A 17,751-nucleotide genomic window follows, 5' to 3' on the forward strand; every position below is an offset into this window, starting at 1 on the left:
GTCATGGTCAATTTACTTACATATCACATTTTCTACAAGTAAATCCCTGATCAAAGCAGTAACAAAGTAAGGCAATTATTATTATTATTATTATTATTATTATTATTATTATTATTAATAATTTATTGTTTATACCCTGCCCATCTGGCTGGGTTTCCCCAACCATTAAAATACAGCAGTCTGTAAAACATTAACAGTAAGCCCACAACTTATGCAAGCGGCTACATTCTGGGGATCGCACCTGAAGTCAGCATTGTGAATGGTCAAAACACACTGGGTTCAGTGGCGGGTGGGACTGCTATAGCCTTTCCCCCTGTATGTCTGTCCCCTTTCTTATTGTATTTATTTTTTTGCCATGCTCTTAAGGCTAATAATAACAATAACAATAATAATAATAATAATAATAATAATAATAATAATAATAATAATTTATTATTTATAGTCCACCCATCTGGCTGGGTTTCCAGACAGTAGTCTGTTAAACATTAAAAGCTTCCCTAAACAGGGCTGCCTTCATATGTCTTCTAAAAGTCTGGTAGTTATTCTTCTCTTTGACATCCGGTGGGAGGGCGTTCCACACGGCGGGTGCCACTACCAAGAAGGCCCTCTGCCTGGTTCCCTGTAACTTGACTTCTCGCAGTGAGGGAACCGCCAGAAGGCCCTCGGCTCTGGACCTCAGTGTCCGGGCAGAACGATGGGGGTGGAGACGCTCCTTCAGGTATACTGGGCCTGATATGCGCAAGTTACATGCGCATTAAGTTGTGGGCTTACAGTCTCACTGCAATGTAATGCTGAAAAAAATAGTCAGCAATGCACAGTTCAAATACAGCCGCACCTTGTATCTCAAATGCCTTGGCTCCTGAACAAATCAGCTCCAGAACAATCAAAACCTAGGAGTGAGCGTTCTGGTTTTCGAATGATTTTCGGAAGCCAAACATCCGGTGCGGCTTCCGATTGGCTTGCAGGAGCTTCCTGCAGCCAATTGGAAGCCGTGCTTTGGTTTTGGAAGTCAAATGGACTGTAACATATCTAAACATTAAAGGAATAATAATAATAATAATAATTCATTATTTATACCCCACCCATCTGGCTGGGTTTCCCCAGCTACTCTGGGCGACTCCCAACCGAATATTAAAAACAATACAGCGTCAGATCAGACATTAAAAACTTCCCTAAACAGGGCCGCCTTCAGTTGTCTTTTAAAAGTAAAATAGCTGTTTATTTTCTTGACATCTGCTGGGAGGGCGTTCCACAGGGCAGGCGCCACCACCGAGAAGGCCCTTTGCCTGGTTCCCTGTAGCTTCACTTTTCGCAATGAGGGAACCGCCAGAAGGCCCTCGGAGCTGGACCTCAGTGTCTGGGATGAACAATGGAGATGGAGACACTCCGTCAGGTATACAGGACCGAGGCTGTTTAGGGTTTTCAAGGTCAGAACCAACGCTTTGAATTGTGCTCGGAAACGTACTGCATACTAAGAGGTCAAGTCAAACAATCCATTAAGCAATTCCCTGATAAAAGTGCCTATGACTGGAAGGAGGGCAACACAGGTAAAACCAAAAATCTCTCTCTGTCAATAAATAATAATAATTATTATTATTTATTATTTATACTCCGCCCATTTGGCTGGGCTTCCCCAGCCACTCTGGGCGGCTTCCAAAAAAATATTAAAATACTGTAATACATCAGACATTAAAAGCTTCCCTAAACAGGGCTGCCTTCAGATGTCTTCTAAAAGTCTGGTAGTTGCTGTTCTCTTTGACATCTGCTGGGAGGGCGTTCCACAGGGCGGGTGCCACCACCGAGAAGGCCCTCTGCCTGGTTCCCTGTAACTTGGCTTCTCGCAGCGAGGGAACCGCCAGAAGGCCCTCAGTGCTGGACTTCCTCTGGAAACAGCTCCCTTATGAACAGTCTCCTTCAGGAGGTGATGGACTCTCTTTCCTTGGAAGTTTTTTAGGCAGAAATTGGATGCTATAGTTGAGATTCCCGCATTGTGGGGGGGTTGGACTAGATTGCTCCTTGAGGCCCCTTTCAACTCTGCAATTCTACGACTGGCAAATCCCCCCCCCCTACTTTGCAAGGCTGAAATGAATTAATAATACGGGAACCTGCTCTGACATGCTGCTGTCAACATCTCTCTCTCCCCCCTGCGGAGAAAGGAGATAGGAGGTTGCTTGGAAACTAGATTACTTCTCGTTCTTAGAAAGCAGTCGAGATGCTGGTGAGGTCACGATGCCAGGTTTAGCAGGGGCTTGCTGAAACAGCTTTCTGCCTAGAAGGAAGAGAATGAGCAAGAGATGACTTCCAAGTCCTTGGTTGACTTCATCTAACACAAGGATGGGGATCCTGCGGCCCTCCAGAGGTTGAGGGCTGTAGTCCAACGGCAGGTGGAGAGCTGGATGCTGTTGTTGTTGTTATTTATTAAATCTGCACATCACCCTTCATCCAAAGGACACAGGATGGTTCACAAAAAATTAAATCATTTTTTTTCAACATCTGGCTCTGCCCAACTTTAGAAGAGGAACTGAAGAAGGGGGCTAGGCAGCCTTCCCCGTCTTTTGCATTTCCACCAAGTGAAATTTCAGCAGCAGAAAGATCTTGAAGAAATATTCGCTCAGCACCAGAATAAATTCTGCTCCTTCTGGATTCCAAGACCGAAACCGAACTGACCCATGCAGTGGCTGGCGGTTGCCTAGGTAAAGGGACCCCTGACCATTAGGTCCAATCGTGGACGACTCTGGGGTTGTGGCGCTCATCTCGCTTTACTGGGAGACGGCGTACAGTTCCGGGTCATGTGGCCAGCATGACTAAGCTGCTTCTGGCGAACCAGAGCAGCGCACGGAAACGCCGTTTACCTTCCCACCGGAGTGGTACCTATTTATCTACTTGCACTTTGACGTGCTTTTGAACTGCTAGGTTGGCAGGAGCAGGGACCGAACAATGGGAGCTCACCCCGTCACGGGGATTTAAACCGCAGACCTTCTGATCGGCAAGTCCTAGGCTCTGTGATTTAACCCACACATCCGGCATTTGCCTAGACCCCATCGAAGCCTACTATCTTGACACCCAAAGCCTACTAAGATGTCCTGGGAGACTGTGCCCAACTAATCACTACGATCTAAATTTCAAGTTCAGAAACCTGAAGTTGGACTTTATAGCTTTAAGTGAGAGCCAGTGTGGTGTAGTGGTTAAGAGCAGTAGATTCGTAATCTGGTGAACCAGGTTCGCAGGGTCTTTAGCCTGTTCAATAATCCATTCCTGGTCCTCCCTTCTTATAGGCATGTCCATCTTTCAGCATCATAAAGCCCATACCCTTAGCACTTGCTTCCACAGCCTTTCATTTCATGATTTAAAAAATCTGCAATAGTGTCCTTTTAATCTGTATATAATAATGTTCACTCTTGCCCTTGCCGTTTCTACATTTAAGGGACCGCCTCTTCTTGTATGTCCCACAGAGGACCCTAAGGTCCATGAATAATAATAGCTCAAAGGTCCCAGGCCCTAAGGAAGCCAGACTATCCTCCGCCAGGGCCTTTTCAGTGACTGCTCCGACCTGGTGGAATGCTCTGTCCCACGAGACGAGGGCCCTGCAAGACTTGATCTCCTTCCGCAGGGCCTGTAAGACAGAGCTATTCCGCCTGGCCTTCAATTTGAATTAGCCTGATCCTCTGTTCCCTTTTCCCTTTCCTCTTCTATGAAGAAACCCTTTCTGGGACCCCACATTTAAATTTTTATTCACACACCTCCTTGCTGGCCCTAGTAGGACCAACTTGGCCAGGTAGCCCTGGTGATCATTCAATGTCTACTGACTGGGGTTCCACCCCCCCCAAAAAAGTGACCCCTGAATTTTTGAATTTCATTGATACTGATGCTGCATTTTATGTTGTATTCTATGCTGTTTTATGCTGCTTTTAAGTCGCATTTTAATCAATGTTTTATATTTGCTGTTAGCCACCCTGAGCCCGTTTTTTAAACCAGGAAGGGTGGGGTATAAATAAAAATGTATTATTATTGCATTAGAATACTGCATACTCCAGGTGGGTCTGCTCTGAAGGCGATTTGAAAAGTACAGTGAGTCCAAAATGCGGTTGTTAACTGGAGCCTGCAGTCTGGAGCACATAACTCTGCCAATGTTTGATCTTTGCTGGTTTCCAGCTTGTTTCGGGACCCAGTGGTGGTTTTGACCTTAAATGGCCTGTGACGGAGATAGCTTAAGAACCGCCTCCTGTGATACTGAAAGCATCTGAAAGATTTGAGATGTACATCAAAGGCTGCATTTGGTGCTGCTAGTGGAGGTGTGTTACATTTGACAGGGCCTTATCAGCTGTGGCACCGACGTAGCAGAACACCTTCCGAAAGGAGGTCTGCTTGGGTCCACACTGCCTTTGTGGTGTAGTGGTTAAGAGCAGTGGACTTGTAATCTGGTGAACCGGGTTCGCTTCCCCGCTCCTCCACATGCAGCTGCTGGGTGACCTTGGGCTAGCCACACTTCCTTGAAGTCTCTCAGCCCCACTCACCTCACAGAGTGTTTGTTGTGGGGGAGGAAGGGAAAGGAGAATGTTAGCCGCTTTGAGACTCCTTCGGGTAGTGATAAAGCGGGATATCAAATCCAAACTCTTCTTCTAATGTTCTGTGGATGTTCCCCCATCTTGGAGCAGGCAGAGCACCCAAAATAAATTCCTGGTATGTTTCTCTGCACCTTTCAGGGACACTAGATCCTATTTTGGATCTTGGGAGCCTGTATTCTAGGAGCACGGATGGGCAGACCAGACTTTCAAAATATACAGAGCAGTCAAGGAGTGCTCGTCTAACCAACATCTTGTTGACCGAAGCCTTTTCCATAGCATCCTTTTCCAGTGACGTGTTCGCAGTTGCAACTCAACATTTCCAGACAGGGAGTTGCCGAACACACACATATATGATGATAATGGCCAATCCAGGCGACTTCCGGAAAAAAGAGAATACAAGACAGGCTGAGCGACTGGGTTTTCCAATAGCCAATAGCCATGTTTTGAGAGACGGCGCACCCACTCAAATAACTTCCCCATGAATATATATATTTATAAAATTAGGTGTCCAACCAAGCAGCTTTTTTAGAGGATTAAGTGCGAGTGGAGCCTGCTTCCCTGCTCTGCTTTCCAGGGTGGATAAAAATCAATGTTGTGTTTAAAAAAATCATAATAATAAAATAAATAAATTGGATTTTTAAAAATTCAAATTGGATTTTTTAAATTTAAATTGGATTTTTTAAATAAAATACTTTTGGAGGAAAAATCTTTCTAAAGATAGTTTTCTACTTAATTTACATGATAGTCCAAGGGCTATTCATCAGGAAATAAGGATTTGTTTTTAAGTTTTTCAGGTGTGCTAAAACTCAGCCTGTTTGTTTTTTTAATTGTTTAACCACATCAGTTAACAAGCATGGATACATATGCTATAACATTACTGTTTTAGTTAAATAAATTGTATAAATTGTTATGAAGGAAATGGTTATTTTTCTCTTTCCAATAAAGTACAGCAGAAAAGTTGTCCAAATATAAACAGTTAACTTATTAATCCTCACAATAATTTCATAATTATCTGTCTATGTATTTCTTTTTTTGTTTTGTTACTTTTTTATTGATTTTCAAAAACAAAACAAAATTAAATAAAACTTAAATTTTAACATTCAACCTTTTTTATCTTCTTATTTACCCTGCACAATTTCACGCCCGAACTTCCCTACTTCCCTGCTTCGGTTTTCCCATGTCTATGTATTTCTAACAGTATAACCAAATCAGTAATTTTTGATATGACCACAAAAGCTACTCTGTAAATTTATTACTCCAAAAACGAAACCTTCCTCTGGTTGTAAATATTAAGATGATACCGACAAAGAATGAGCCTTTCTGCAAAAAAGAAAAGAAAAAGATTTAAATCAAGTCTTACTGACTAGTGATTTAAATCAATCTGATTTAAACCAAATCCACCCTGCTGCTTTTTATCCCGCAAGGAGGTTTAGCATTAGTTTCCCTTCTCCTAATGGGCTACCTTCCCAGTTTAACGAGCCCCTCATTTCGCTCTACAGCACGTGCAGAAACCGCCTCCTTGACCGATGGACCCACTATTGGGTCTCGTCCACTCAATCTGCAACATCAATTTCGTTGAACTGGTCATGTTGTGCGGATGCCTGATTATCATCTTCCAAAGCAACTACAGTGGTGCCCCGCAAGACGAATGCCTCGCAAGACGGAAAACCCGCTAGACGAAAGAGTTTTCCGTTTTGGAGGTGCTTCGCAAAACGAATTTCCTATGGGCTTGCTTCGCAAGACGACAATGTCTTGCGAGTTCCTGCTGGGTTCCCCCCCCCCTTTTCTAAGCCGCTAAGCCGCTTATCAGCTGATCCGATCAGCAGATAAGCCGCTAATAGCGTTAATCCGTCAATGGGCTTGCTTCGCAAGACGAAAAAACCGCTAGACGAAGAGAATCACAGAACTGATTCTTTTCGTCTTGCGAGGCACCACTGTATCTTCGCATGCAAAGGAAGTCCCTCACCTGATTTAGCCGGCCAGCCGAAGCCTTTTCCCATGGTGTGGCGGCTTCTAGGAGCCACAGGTGAGAGCTGTGTGCAGGGTGGGAACCAAAGATGCTCTCACTACCCCAGAAGGAGCCCATGCATGCCTGCAGACGCATCAGGCAGGTAATGTTGAGGGTGGCAGGAGAGGATATATTGATTATTAATATCCTTCCTAACTTGCGCTAACAAGTTTCTTCACTTAGCAGAGTGGATTCCCCTTCTTCCACAGCAGAAAGCTGGCTGCCAACTCGTGTGAGTCTCTTAAAACAACAAGCAATTCAATTTGGCTTGCCCAGATTGAGACCCAGTGATACCTTGGTTCTCAAACGCCTTGGTACTTGAACAACTTGGAACCTGAACACTGCAAACCCGGAAGTAAGTGTTCCGGTTTGCGAACTTTTTCCGAAAGCCGAATGTGTTCCGTTTTGAGTGTTATGCTTCCGATTTGAGTGTCACACTTCCGTTTTGAGTGTTACGCTGAGGTGTCTTGTCTGTTTTTGCTATTTATTTTGTGTTTTTGTGGCTCTTTTTTGTTTTGTTTTTGTGACTGTGTGGAACCCAGTTCAGCTACTGATTGATTGTGTGAATGCAGTACGTTGTTTATTGCTTTCATTTTATGCATCAAATTCATGTTAAGTTGCTGTTTGAGGGGTTGTTTTTAAAAGTCTGGAATGGATTAATCCATTTTGCGTTACTTTCTATGGGAAAGCGTGCCTTGGTTTTGGAACGCTTTTGGTTTTGGAACGGACTTCCAGAACGGATTAAGTTTGAGAACCCATTCCTCCTTAAAGGGAACTTTTTACAAACTATCTAAAAAGACAACAAAATGAACTGGACTCCTTGGCAGGTTTTGAATAAACATACACAAATTTATTGGTTGATAACATGATTGATAGATATGTAAAGATATGTACAATTTTATAATATGCAGAGAAAATATGTGAAGAGAAATCAGGAAGAGGAGCTGAGGGAAGTCCTTGGTGGGGGGGGGAGGGGGAAAGGGAAAAAAATAATGTATGTGATTATATGGTTTGATAATTTGTTATGTGGAAATTGAGCAATAAAAAATATTTTTAAAAATAAAAAAGTTGGAGCACCGAGGTACCACTGTATGTTCTATTATTCCTGGTAAGACCCCTGTGAGCCCTCCTGAAAGAATAAAGACACCACAGTCTTATTCATAAGTAATAAAAAGCAGTTTTACTCACGATCAGGCAGAGCAGTGTGTGATCTCTGAAGGCAGGCTTTTGGCTTAAAAGTTACAAACATGTATATGGGACATAATATTTGAGAATGATAAAATAAGAATTGAAATAAGGCAATAATTTGCTGCTTATAACTATATGGCTGAGAACGCAGGAAAGGGTGATGTGAGGAAGTCCAAAGATTATGAAAATAAGATTTGAGGATAAATTGATTTTGTTGTACTTTTTCTTCTTATTTTATGTTTATCTTCTAAATTTTTTTTTGTTGTCTTTGTTATGGTGTATGGTGATGGTACTTTGTATGTTTATTGGTTTGTTTTTCCTCTGTTTAAAATTTGCAATAAATATCATTTTTTTTTAAAAAAAAAAGTTACAAACATGTATAAACAGGTTTACCCCATATGGGAGACTGCTGGCTGGCTGCCAGCAGTGCAGTCCAGGTGAATCAGGATGTTTGAGGGACGAAAAAAGATGATTAGAGAGAGAGAGGTTGCTGCGTGACTTGGCATTTTACCAGGTCTGGAAAGGTCACGCCCACCTACCAGTCACATGCTAGGAAGGATGCTCCTGCCAGGTGTAACAGGAAGTTTGACCGGCTGGACCAGCATCCCTGTGCATGTCCACTCTAGCAAAACAGGTAATGTTGTACTTGACTGCTCCCAGTGGATTACCGTACATCCGACAGGTAAATGTCAGCTCCAGCAGAATTAACTTGAGCCCTGAAAAGCTCACTGACACTCTAGCAATAAAGTAAAATGTAAGATTGGAATAATAATAGACAAATTGTTAGAATATGAATTTGCTGAATAAATTTCTAAAAAGGGATACAAGAATGGGAGACGTGAGGAAGTCGGGAAAATAAGTCAATTGAAGATGAAAGATTAAGAAAGAGGGAATTTTTGTTCTTTTGTCATATGTGTTTTTATCTTTTTTTTTCTTTCGTTGTGTTTAATGTTCGTATTTTTGTACTGTATTTTGTGACTTCGTATCCTTCTTGGTTTTTGTATTTTTCTTGAAATTTCTTTTACTGTTAAAACCTAATAAAATATTTATAAAAAAAGAAAAGAAAAGCTCATTGACACTAATAAGAGGTGAAGGAAACACGAAGGAAAGGGAAGCTGTTATGTACTGAGTTGAATAGGATCCAAAATGCAGCAGTCTGATTGGTCCTAGAACAACAGGATCCAGAATGCAGCAGTCTGATTGGTCCTAGAACAATAGGATCCAAAATGCAGCAGTCTGATTGGTCCTAGAACAATAGGATTCAGAATACGGCAGTCTGATTGGTCCTAGAACAATGCAGCAGTATGATTGGGCTGAAGGAGCCACCCAATCCAGCTCCAGATGGAAGTGAATCCACAACCTGATTGGCCTACAGGAGAATTCCGGAATTAGCCAATCACGTGCAGCCCATTGTGTAAATAATGTATATAAAGCAGATACTTAGGGGGAACTTTCATTCCTCCTCACCACTATGAGCTGAATAAAGAGCATGAAATCCACTCTCGACTCCGAGTATATTTCAGAAGCACAATTCACAGTGTGCTTATTACTAATATGAATGCAGAGAGAAAAGTCAAATGAGGATAGTCCCTGAAGACTCTCCGCTTACGGGTCTGGGCTACTGTAGAAACGGTTGCAATTAGCCTTCTGAACTAAAGTTACATCCCGAACGGTTAAAGAGAGAGATGGAAAACTTTCCAAAATACGAGCTGCCAAGGCGATTGTGGAGGGGGCTATGTGCTCATTGGTTTAATTGCTTTTAAAGAGGGGGAGTGGGGGAAGGGCAGACTCCTAAAAGCTCTTTTTTTACAGGTTAATTTTTAACTCCAGAGTCACCTAATTACAGAATTGGGAGAAAAAGCCCTCTCACCCACTTCATTTGAATTAAGCAACATGCCACTAATAATAAAAAAGGTCAAAGTTGGAGAGGTCAGTGTGCCTCAAATGAGACACACCGCTCGACCTGAGAATGAACTCTTAAGATGGCGGCAGGTGGAACTGCCAACTGTGTGTGTGTGTGTGTATAATTTTTATAAAGTTCTCTATTTTACCATGTAAAATACCGTATTTTTCGCCCTACAGGACGCACTTTTCCCCCTCCAAAAATGAAGGGGAAATCTGCGTGCGTCCTATGGGGCGAATACAGGCTTTCGCTGAAGCTTGGAGAGCGAGGGGGGTCGGTGTGCACCAACCCCTCTCGCTCTCCAGGCTTCAGGAAGCTACCAGCAAGCCTGGGGAGCCGGCGGGAGTTCCCGCAGGGCTCCCTAGACTGCGGACAGCAGCCTGCCGCCCGGCGCGCAGGGTGCCTTGAAGCAGAACGCCCCGCGCTTCGGGCAGACATCAGCCAGCCCCACAAGCTCGGGGGACAGCGGGGAGGCGCAGCGCCGCCATCCCGCTGTTCCTTGACCTGGTTTGGAGGATGGCACTGGGGAGAAGCGCGCCAACTCTGGGGAGAGTCATGACCAACTCTGGGGTTGCGGCGCTCATCTCGCTTTATTGGCCGAGGGAGCCAGCGTACAGCTTCCAGGTCATGTGGCCAGCATGACTAAGCCGCTTCTGGAGAATGAGAGCAGCACACGGAAATGCCGTTTACTTTCCTGCCGGAGCGGTACCTATTTATCTACTTGCACTTCATGCTTTTGAACTGCTAGGTTGGCAGGAGCAGGGACAGAGCAACGGGAACTCACCCCATCATGGGGATTCAAACCGACACCTGGGAATTTCCGTCTGAATTGTCCCCAACAAAAAGGACTCCTTTTTTTGGTGGCTTTTTGGAAAAGTATTTTAAACATTTTTTTTCAATTCACTATAAATTATTTGTAGAGACTGCCAACTTTCTTACTGCCTACTGCCCCGTGCGTTTAAGCAAGAGGCTAAATCAAGCATGAGCAAACTTGGCCCTCCAGATGTTTTCGGACTACAACTCCCATCATCCCTAGCTAACAGGACCAGTGGTCAGGGATGATGGGAGTTGTAGTCCCAAAACATCTGGACAGCCAAGTTTGCCTATGCCTATACAGTGGTAAAGGTAAAGGTACCCCTGCCCGTACGGGCCAGTCTTGACAGACTCTAGGGTTGTGCGCTCATCTCACTCTATAGGCCGGGAGCCAGCGCTGTCCACAGACACTTCCGGGTCATGTGGCCAGCGTGACAAGCTGCATCTGGCGAGCCAGCGCAGCACACGGAACGCCGTTTACCTTCCCGCTAGTAAGCGGTCCCTATTTATCTACTTGCACCCGGGGGTGCTTTCGAACTGCTAGGTTGGCAGGCGCTGGGACCGAACGACGGGAGCGCACCCCGCCACGGGGATTCGAACCGCCGACCATGCGATCGGCAAGTCCTAGGCGCTTGCAAGCTGCCTCGAGACAATTCTTTTTTGCGGAAAGTGATGGATAACAGAACAAAATCGAACACACCTTTTTGGGAGGGTGGGGATACCAGCAGGAGAAAAACTTTACCCTCACGGCAGTTGAAACATTCTAATAAATCAGCCCCAAGCTTCTTCTAGCTAAGAGTTCTCTTGTCTTGGCTTGACCACACAAACACACACACAGAAAGAAACATGGTTTTATTCAAACCAGATTACTGAAATTGCATTAAGCATCACTGTGCACATGCTTAATTAGGGCTCAGTAGCCGATTCTTTTGCTCGGCCCTGCGTTCCCAACTGCTTTGAGCTGGATTTGAAGAGAAGAGAAAAACAGATTAAAATCAACTCCTAATCCAAATTGCTTCATTCATCCTTCCCCTCCACTACGCAGATCTGGCAGGCCAGCCTGAACTCTTGTTGTGTGCTGTTGTTACACCACTTCTCTCATTATCCAAATTGATTCCTTCCTCTGCATGGGCTGTTTCCGAAAAAAGGCCAAAAACACACACACACACAAAAAAAATCAACAACGGCTGTCAGTGTAGTTTGAATCACCTGCATGCTCTGTGAGACAAAACAGAAATGAGAAAGAGGGAAAGAGAGAGAGAGAGAAAGCTTTGGCAGAATCACCAATTTGCTCCTTAGTCATACTGGGAAGTGTTATTTACAGTCACAGACCAAACACTAAAAGTGCCTTCATTGCGGAAGTTTTGAGGACCAAAACGTGGCCTTTTTGCTCAGTGTTCTGGGCAACACAGAATCTGGATGCTTTAAAAAACAACAACCACCCCTTTGCATTCACTTATGCAAATAAACTTTAAGAAAATACTTATTTATAGAGCTAAGCAGCGGCCTTCCAACTTCCTACTTTAAAGGGACCTTTTGGAAATTGAGTACATTTCCAAATGAGGGGGGAGTGGTCCTCTGTCCCCTTCCTTCCCCAGCCAAACTTTGCATCCTTCTTGGGTGCTCCTTGCCTGGCCGGAATATGTCATCGACTCACAGCATTGTAGAGTTGGAAGGAGCCCTAGAACAGGTTGTTTGGGACATAGACTAGGATTTTTTTTGCAATTCTCTTGCATTTCGATGACAGGGGTTCAGGGGTTCCTGGTGGATCACCAGTGAGGGACTTTTTTCAGCCTGAGAGCCAAATTCCCTTCTGGGCTACCTCCCAGGGGCCACACCTGCCAGGGAGGGCTGGGCTAGAGACGAAAGGTTGGCAGAGCAATCAATGCAAAAAAATTGTTTTGCCTTTTTGCAATAGGTAAAAATTTTCTGATGCTCCTCCATCTTATATATTTATTTATACCCAGTCTTTTCCCCAGACAGGAATCAAGGCAGCTTAAAGATACAAAACAGGAATCGCTAAACACACACACACACACACACACACACACACACAAAAATCCTAAAATAACAATTGAACATTGTTTTTATTCATACACTTGAGGGCATCTTCTGGAATAAGGGAAATTCGGATTAAATTTTGTCCTGAGGTAAACATACGAACAGGTTTTCGTCTTAGGTTACTTTGCTAATTCGTGCCGAAGTAGAAACTAACTAGCAAACAGAGACAGACAGACAGACAGACAGACGGACGGACAAACAAACAAACAAACAAACAAACAAACAATGAATTCCTAGCTTGAAAGCCAATCGCCTGAAATAAAAAGGGCAGGAATTTAGGTCAAGCCAGCTGGCAATCGATGGGCAACGTTAAGATGATGGAAAAACCCTGCGTTGTGTAAAAATCCACAGACGTGTGAGGAAACAAGAATATAGAAATCCCTCGCTGCGAAGGGGTGAAATGTAATCACCTGCCCTCCATTTTGCTTCCATTTGGCCTCACTGCATGTGCCAGTCGTAGCTGAGAGGTGAATTCCTCTTACTGAACAACAGCACCATCCAAAACATTTTAATTCGGTTACCAAAATACTGGGCGCTTAGACACTTCATCTCACCAGGCAACAAGTGCAATCGGTGAATACACAACTGAGGAGGGCTCAGGAAAAAAAAACTCTTTGCGTCAGGTCGCCCTTAGGTTGCCAACCCCTGGAATACATAATACCCCCCTCCTGCAGTTTCAGAAGCACTGCTGCCGCCAACCATTGATAATAATAATAATAATAATAATAATAATAATAATAATAATAATAATATTTCATTTATATCTCGCCCTCCCCAGCTGAAGCCGGGCTCAGAGTGGATAGCCTTTTCCTCCACTGATTTGTCTGACAAGGTTGTTGTTGTTGTTGTTGTTGTTGTTGTTGTTGTTGTTGTTGTTGTTATTATTATTATTATTATTATTATTATTATTATTATTAAAGATTTTCTTGTTTTACAGAAGTATGTGTAATGTCTCTCGTATTTTTTCCATGTAACATTTTTACAAATCAGTTTCATTTGTTGAGACATTGGGGGGGAAGGGGGGGGAAGATGGGGGGGCGATGCTTTTATTTTGCTTAATATATGTAGGGTTTGGTGTCAGCGTTACTCGTGCTGGCTCTCTACTGTTCATTTGTGTTCCTTTGGTGGTGAGAGAGGTTTGGGTTACCGAAAAATTACTATAAATAACAGCAGCAAAAACTCCCAACAAAACTTCCCCCAAAATGCGCGGGGAAGTCTAGGACAAATGAATGATCAATGGGAAGATGCGTAGAACACCCCGAAAGCAAATTAGGGTGAATGCCGTCTGTCATATACCAGCCCCATAAACAAATCCGAACGAATGCTCAGTAAATATCAGATGTACACAAACCACTGTGTCAGCTCTGCCCAAGCAAATCGGGAAAAATGCTGAATAAGGTCAGTAAATGATATCTGTCAGTAGGTTTTTCATTATGTTTCTATCACTGATGTTCTGTATTAATGTTGTATCTGGGATCTTTTGATAAAAGTGTGGTATATAAATTGAATATATAATAATAATAATCTGGAGCTGCCCTTAAGAGAACGTTTGGTTCCTTTTACGTTTTCTCCATGGTACGAATTCCTCCGGCATGCCCTTAAATGTCTTTTATAGAGCACTCAGACTCAGAAGGAAGATAAATCATTCATGCTCAGTGCTGAGCGTGACCCATCGTGAGCAGCGAATCCGGAGCTAAAAATGAACATGACTTTCCTTGAGCGCAAAGCAGGGCTTGGAAACACGTGCGGCTGGGCGATCTGTCGCAGCAGGTAGATGGGAACAGCTCTGGCAGCACTTGTTTCTGTCTCGTCAGCGATATGTTTCTCAATGAGAACAGGTGCACACAGACTTCATGCGCTGGCTGCTTTCAGAGCACACTCCAAGGGGGAGTCCGGTTGCCATATTGTGAGATCTTAGAAGGAAGACGAGTGAAATGGGGCAGTTTTGCTCTTCTTGGAAGAAGCCGGTTTCTCAAGAATGAAGTCTAGTGCCCAAGTCAAGGAGAAGTAATAGTACCACTCTGCTCTGCCTTAGGCAGACCACACCTGGAATACAGTGGTACCTTGGGTTACAGACTCCGCTAACCCAAAAATAGTACCTCGGGTTAAGAACTTTGCTTCAGGATGAGAACAGAAATTGCGCAGTGGTGGCAGCGGGAGGCCCCATTAGCTAAAGTGGTGCTTCAGGTTAAGAGAACGGACCTCCAGAACAAATTAAGTTCTTAACCCAAGGTACCACTGTACTGTGTCCAATTCTGGGCATCACAATTTATGAAGAATGTTGACAAGCTGGAATGTGTGCAGGAGAAGGCAACGAAGATGATCCAGGGTCTGGAAATGAAGCCATATGAGGAACGGTTGAAGGAGTTGTGTATGTTTAGCCTGGAAAAGAGAAAGATAGGACAGCCATCTTCAAATATCTCCAGGGCTGTCCCACAGAAGATGGAGCAAGCCTTTTCTCCTCCTGCTCTGGAGGGTAGGACTCGAACCAACGGCTTCAAGTCACAAGAAAGGAGATTCCCACAAAACACCTGGAAGAACTTTCTGGCAGTAAGAGTTGTTGTACAGTGGAATTGGACCATAAAGAAGGCTGATCGCTGAAGAATTGATGCTTTTGAATTCTGGTGCTGGAGGAGACTCTGGAGAGTCCCATGGACTGCAAGAAGATCAAACCTCTCCATTCCTAAGGAAACCAGCCCTGAGTGCTCACTGGAAGGACAGATCCTGAAGCTGAGGCTCCAATACTTTGGCCACCTCATGAGAAGAGAAGACTCCCTGGAAAAGACTGTGATGTTGGGAAAGATGGAGGGCACAAGGAGAAGGGGACGACAGAGGATGAGATGGTTGGACAGTTTTCTCCAAGCTACCAGCATGAGTTTGACCAAACTGCGGGAGGCAGTGGAAGACAGGAGTGCCTGGCGTGCTCTGGTCCAGGGGGTCACGAAGAGGCAGACACGACTAAACAACACCAACAGTGGAACAGATGCCCTCAGGAGGTGATGGACTCTCCTTCTTTGGAGGTTTTGAAGCAGAGGCTAGATGTCATCTGCCATGGATGCTTTAGCTGAGATTCCTGCATAGCAGGGGGTTGGACTAGATGACCCCGGGACCCTTTCCAACTCTACAATTTTATGTTTCTCCTGGCTCCATGAAGGTTCTGATGGTGGAGCAAGCCTAGGGAAGATTTGGGGGGGGGCATTTGGCAGGGTCCACACATCACTGGCACCTGAACACAGCCTGCCCCACCCCAGCCCCCCTTCTTGGGTGTTCCTGCTGGTTGCCACCCCAGAAAAATTCACGTGGACTCCCAACTCCCAAGGCTACATTTTCCATGTGAGCGCCTACGACTTTTCCTCCTCCAAAACACAATTTCAAAACCTTTTCCATAAGGCGAATGCTGTTGGAAGCGGTCCCTGCGCACACTGCTTCCGCCATGATTGACATTTGGGTTGTTTTCCCCCCACTCCTTTAAAATCAAAATATATTTTGAGCAGCTTCTTGGCAGCTTTAAAACACGATGCTCAGGAACTGTCTCCCAGACCTGCAGGAAGCCAGAAGGGAAAACATGGCTTTCGAATTGTACGGTCTGATTACGCTTCGAATTCTCTTCCCATCCTTCTTCCCTCCTTTCCTTTCCCCCACCCCCACATTTCAGTGTGTAGGCTGCACAGTCAGTCAGTTTTGAGTTTCCAACGGGAAGAGGACAGGATGATACCCAAATGAAGCAGCTCATTGTTTGGCAGGTCAAGGGTCGGGGATGTGATGTCACGATGTCGGGGAGCAGAACCAGCAGCTGCGTCCCATCCTCTGAAAAGGTCCACGGAAGCAAAACAGCACACAGGCCACTCCCGGGAGCTGATGCTGTCTGGATCAGGCTTTGCCAACCTGGCGCCCTCCGGAAGGTTTGGAGCTGTGTTCGAAATTCGCCCTGCGTATTTTGCACCTGGCTACTGGCCACTTGGGGGACGCGGGTGGCACTGTGGGTTAAACCACAGAGCCTAGGACTTGCTGATCAGAAGGTTGGCGGTTCGAATCCCCGCGACGGGGTGAGCTCTCGTTGCTCGTTCCCAGCTCCTGCCCACCTAGCAGTTCGAAAGCACGTCAAAGTGCAAGTAGATCAATAGGTACCACTCCAGCGGGAAGGTAAATGGTGTTTCCATGCACTAATCTGGTTCGCCAGAAGCGGCTTAGTCATGCTGGCTACATGTCCCGGAAGCTGTACGCCAGCTCCCTCGGCCAATAAAGCAAGATGAACGCCGCAACTCCAGTCGGCCACGACCGGACCTAATGGTCAGGGGTCCCTTTACCTTAACCTTTATTGGCTACTTGAGACCAAGTGAAGATGCCTGGGGTCTACGATGGAGGTGCATTCCTGAGGATCTTGACTGTTGTCACACACTAGCAACACATCCTGTAGACTTCCAGCTGCGATATTTTATCTGCCCAATCAGAACAAATTTCAGGAACCAAGAAGCCACCCAGATGGTAAACCCACAAGCAAAGACAGTCCTCTCCCTGTATTTATTTTCACCTGCCATTTGACACAAAGTTTTGCAGGTAGAGATGTGACTGTTGAAGGCAGGATGTTGCTGTTGCACTCGGTGTTAAGAAATTGTCATGTGTTGAAAGAAGAATGGCAGACAAAATTAATGGACTACGCAGAATTGGATAAAATGACAGGAAGGATTCGAAACCTGCGGGACCAGAGATTTACATAAAATTGAAAGAAATATACGAATTATTTGAAGAGCAACTGTAATCAACAAATTATGTTTGTAGTTTTGTGAGGAGAAATATATGAAATATTGCAAAGAAGAGAGATACTAGTTATGAGATTTAAATGTAATAGTGAAAATAAGAAGTGTAAATTAAGTAGATTGGAAAATTTTCAGATGTGATTGATGGAAGTAAAAAAAAATTGTATAAGATGTAAAAGTACATTTAATTATTGCTGGAAATGATATGTTGAAAAACTAATAAAAAATTTATATAAAAAAGAAAGAAGGAAATTGTCAGGTGTGACACAAGATCTACCCACCTTGGAAGAATGGCAGATGAAGGTGATAGACTATATGGGATTGGCAGAAATGACCGGCAGAATCCGAGACCAGGGAAAAGAGACGGCGGAAGAAGATTGGGAGAAATTTAAGAACTATCTTAAGAAACATTGTAAAATTAATGAGTGTTAGAATGATGCGATTTTAGAAATTAAG

At 44.3% G+C, this 17,751-nt stretch overlaps 1 protein-coding gene and 1 long non-coding RNA gene across 2 annotated transcripts in view; both read right to left on the minus strand.

Moving 5' to 3' along the window:
* The window catches only part of GAB2 (GRB2 associated binding protein 2), a 147,320-nt gene that overhangs the window by 114,197 nt on the left and 15,372 nt on the right, over positions 1 to 17,751 (minus strand). The window lies entirely within an intron of this gene.
* On the minus strand, positions 11,315 to 13,208 carry LOC309530657. Its single transcript, XR_014218819.1, has 2 exons — positions 12,949 to 13,208; positions 11,315 to 11,695 (listed from the first exon to the last, which is right to left on the minus strand). It is a non-coding gene; the product is annotated as an uncharacterized lncRNA (long non-coding RNA).

This window comes from Podarcis vaucheri, assembly GCF_965113315.1.
Source record: "Podarcis vaucheri genome assembly, chromosome: 4".
Classification (NCBI taxonomy): Eukaryota; Metazoa; Chordata; class Lepidosauria; order Squamata; family Lacertidae; genus Podarcis; species Podarcis vaucheri.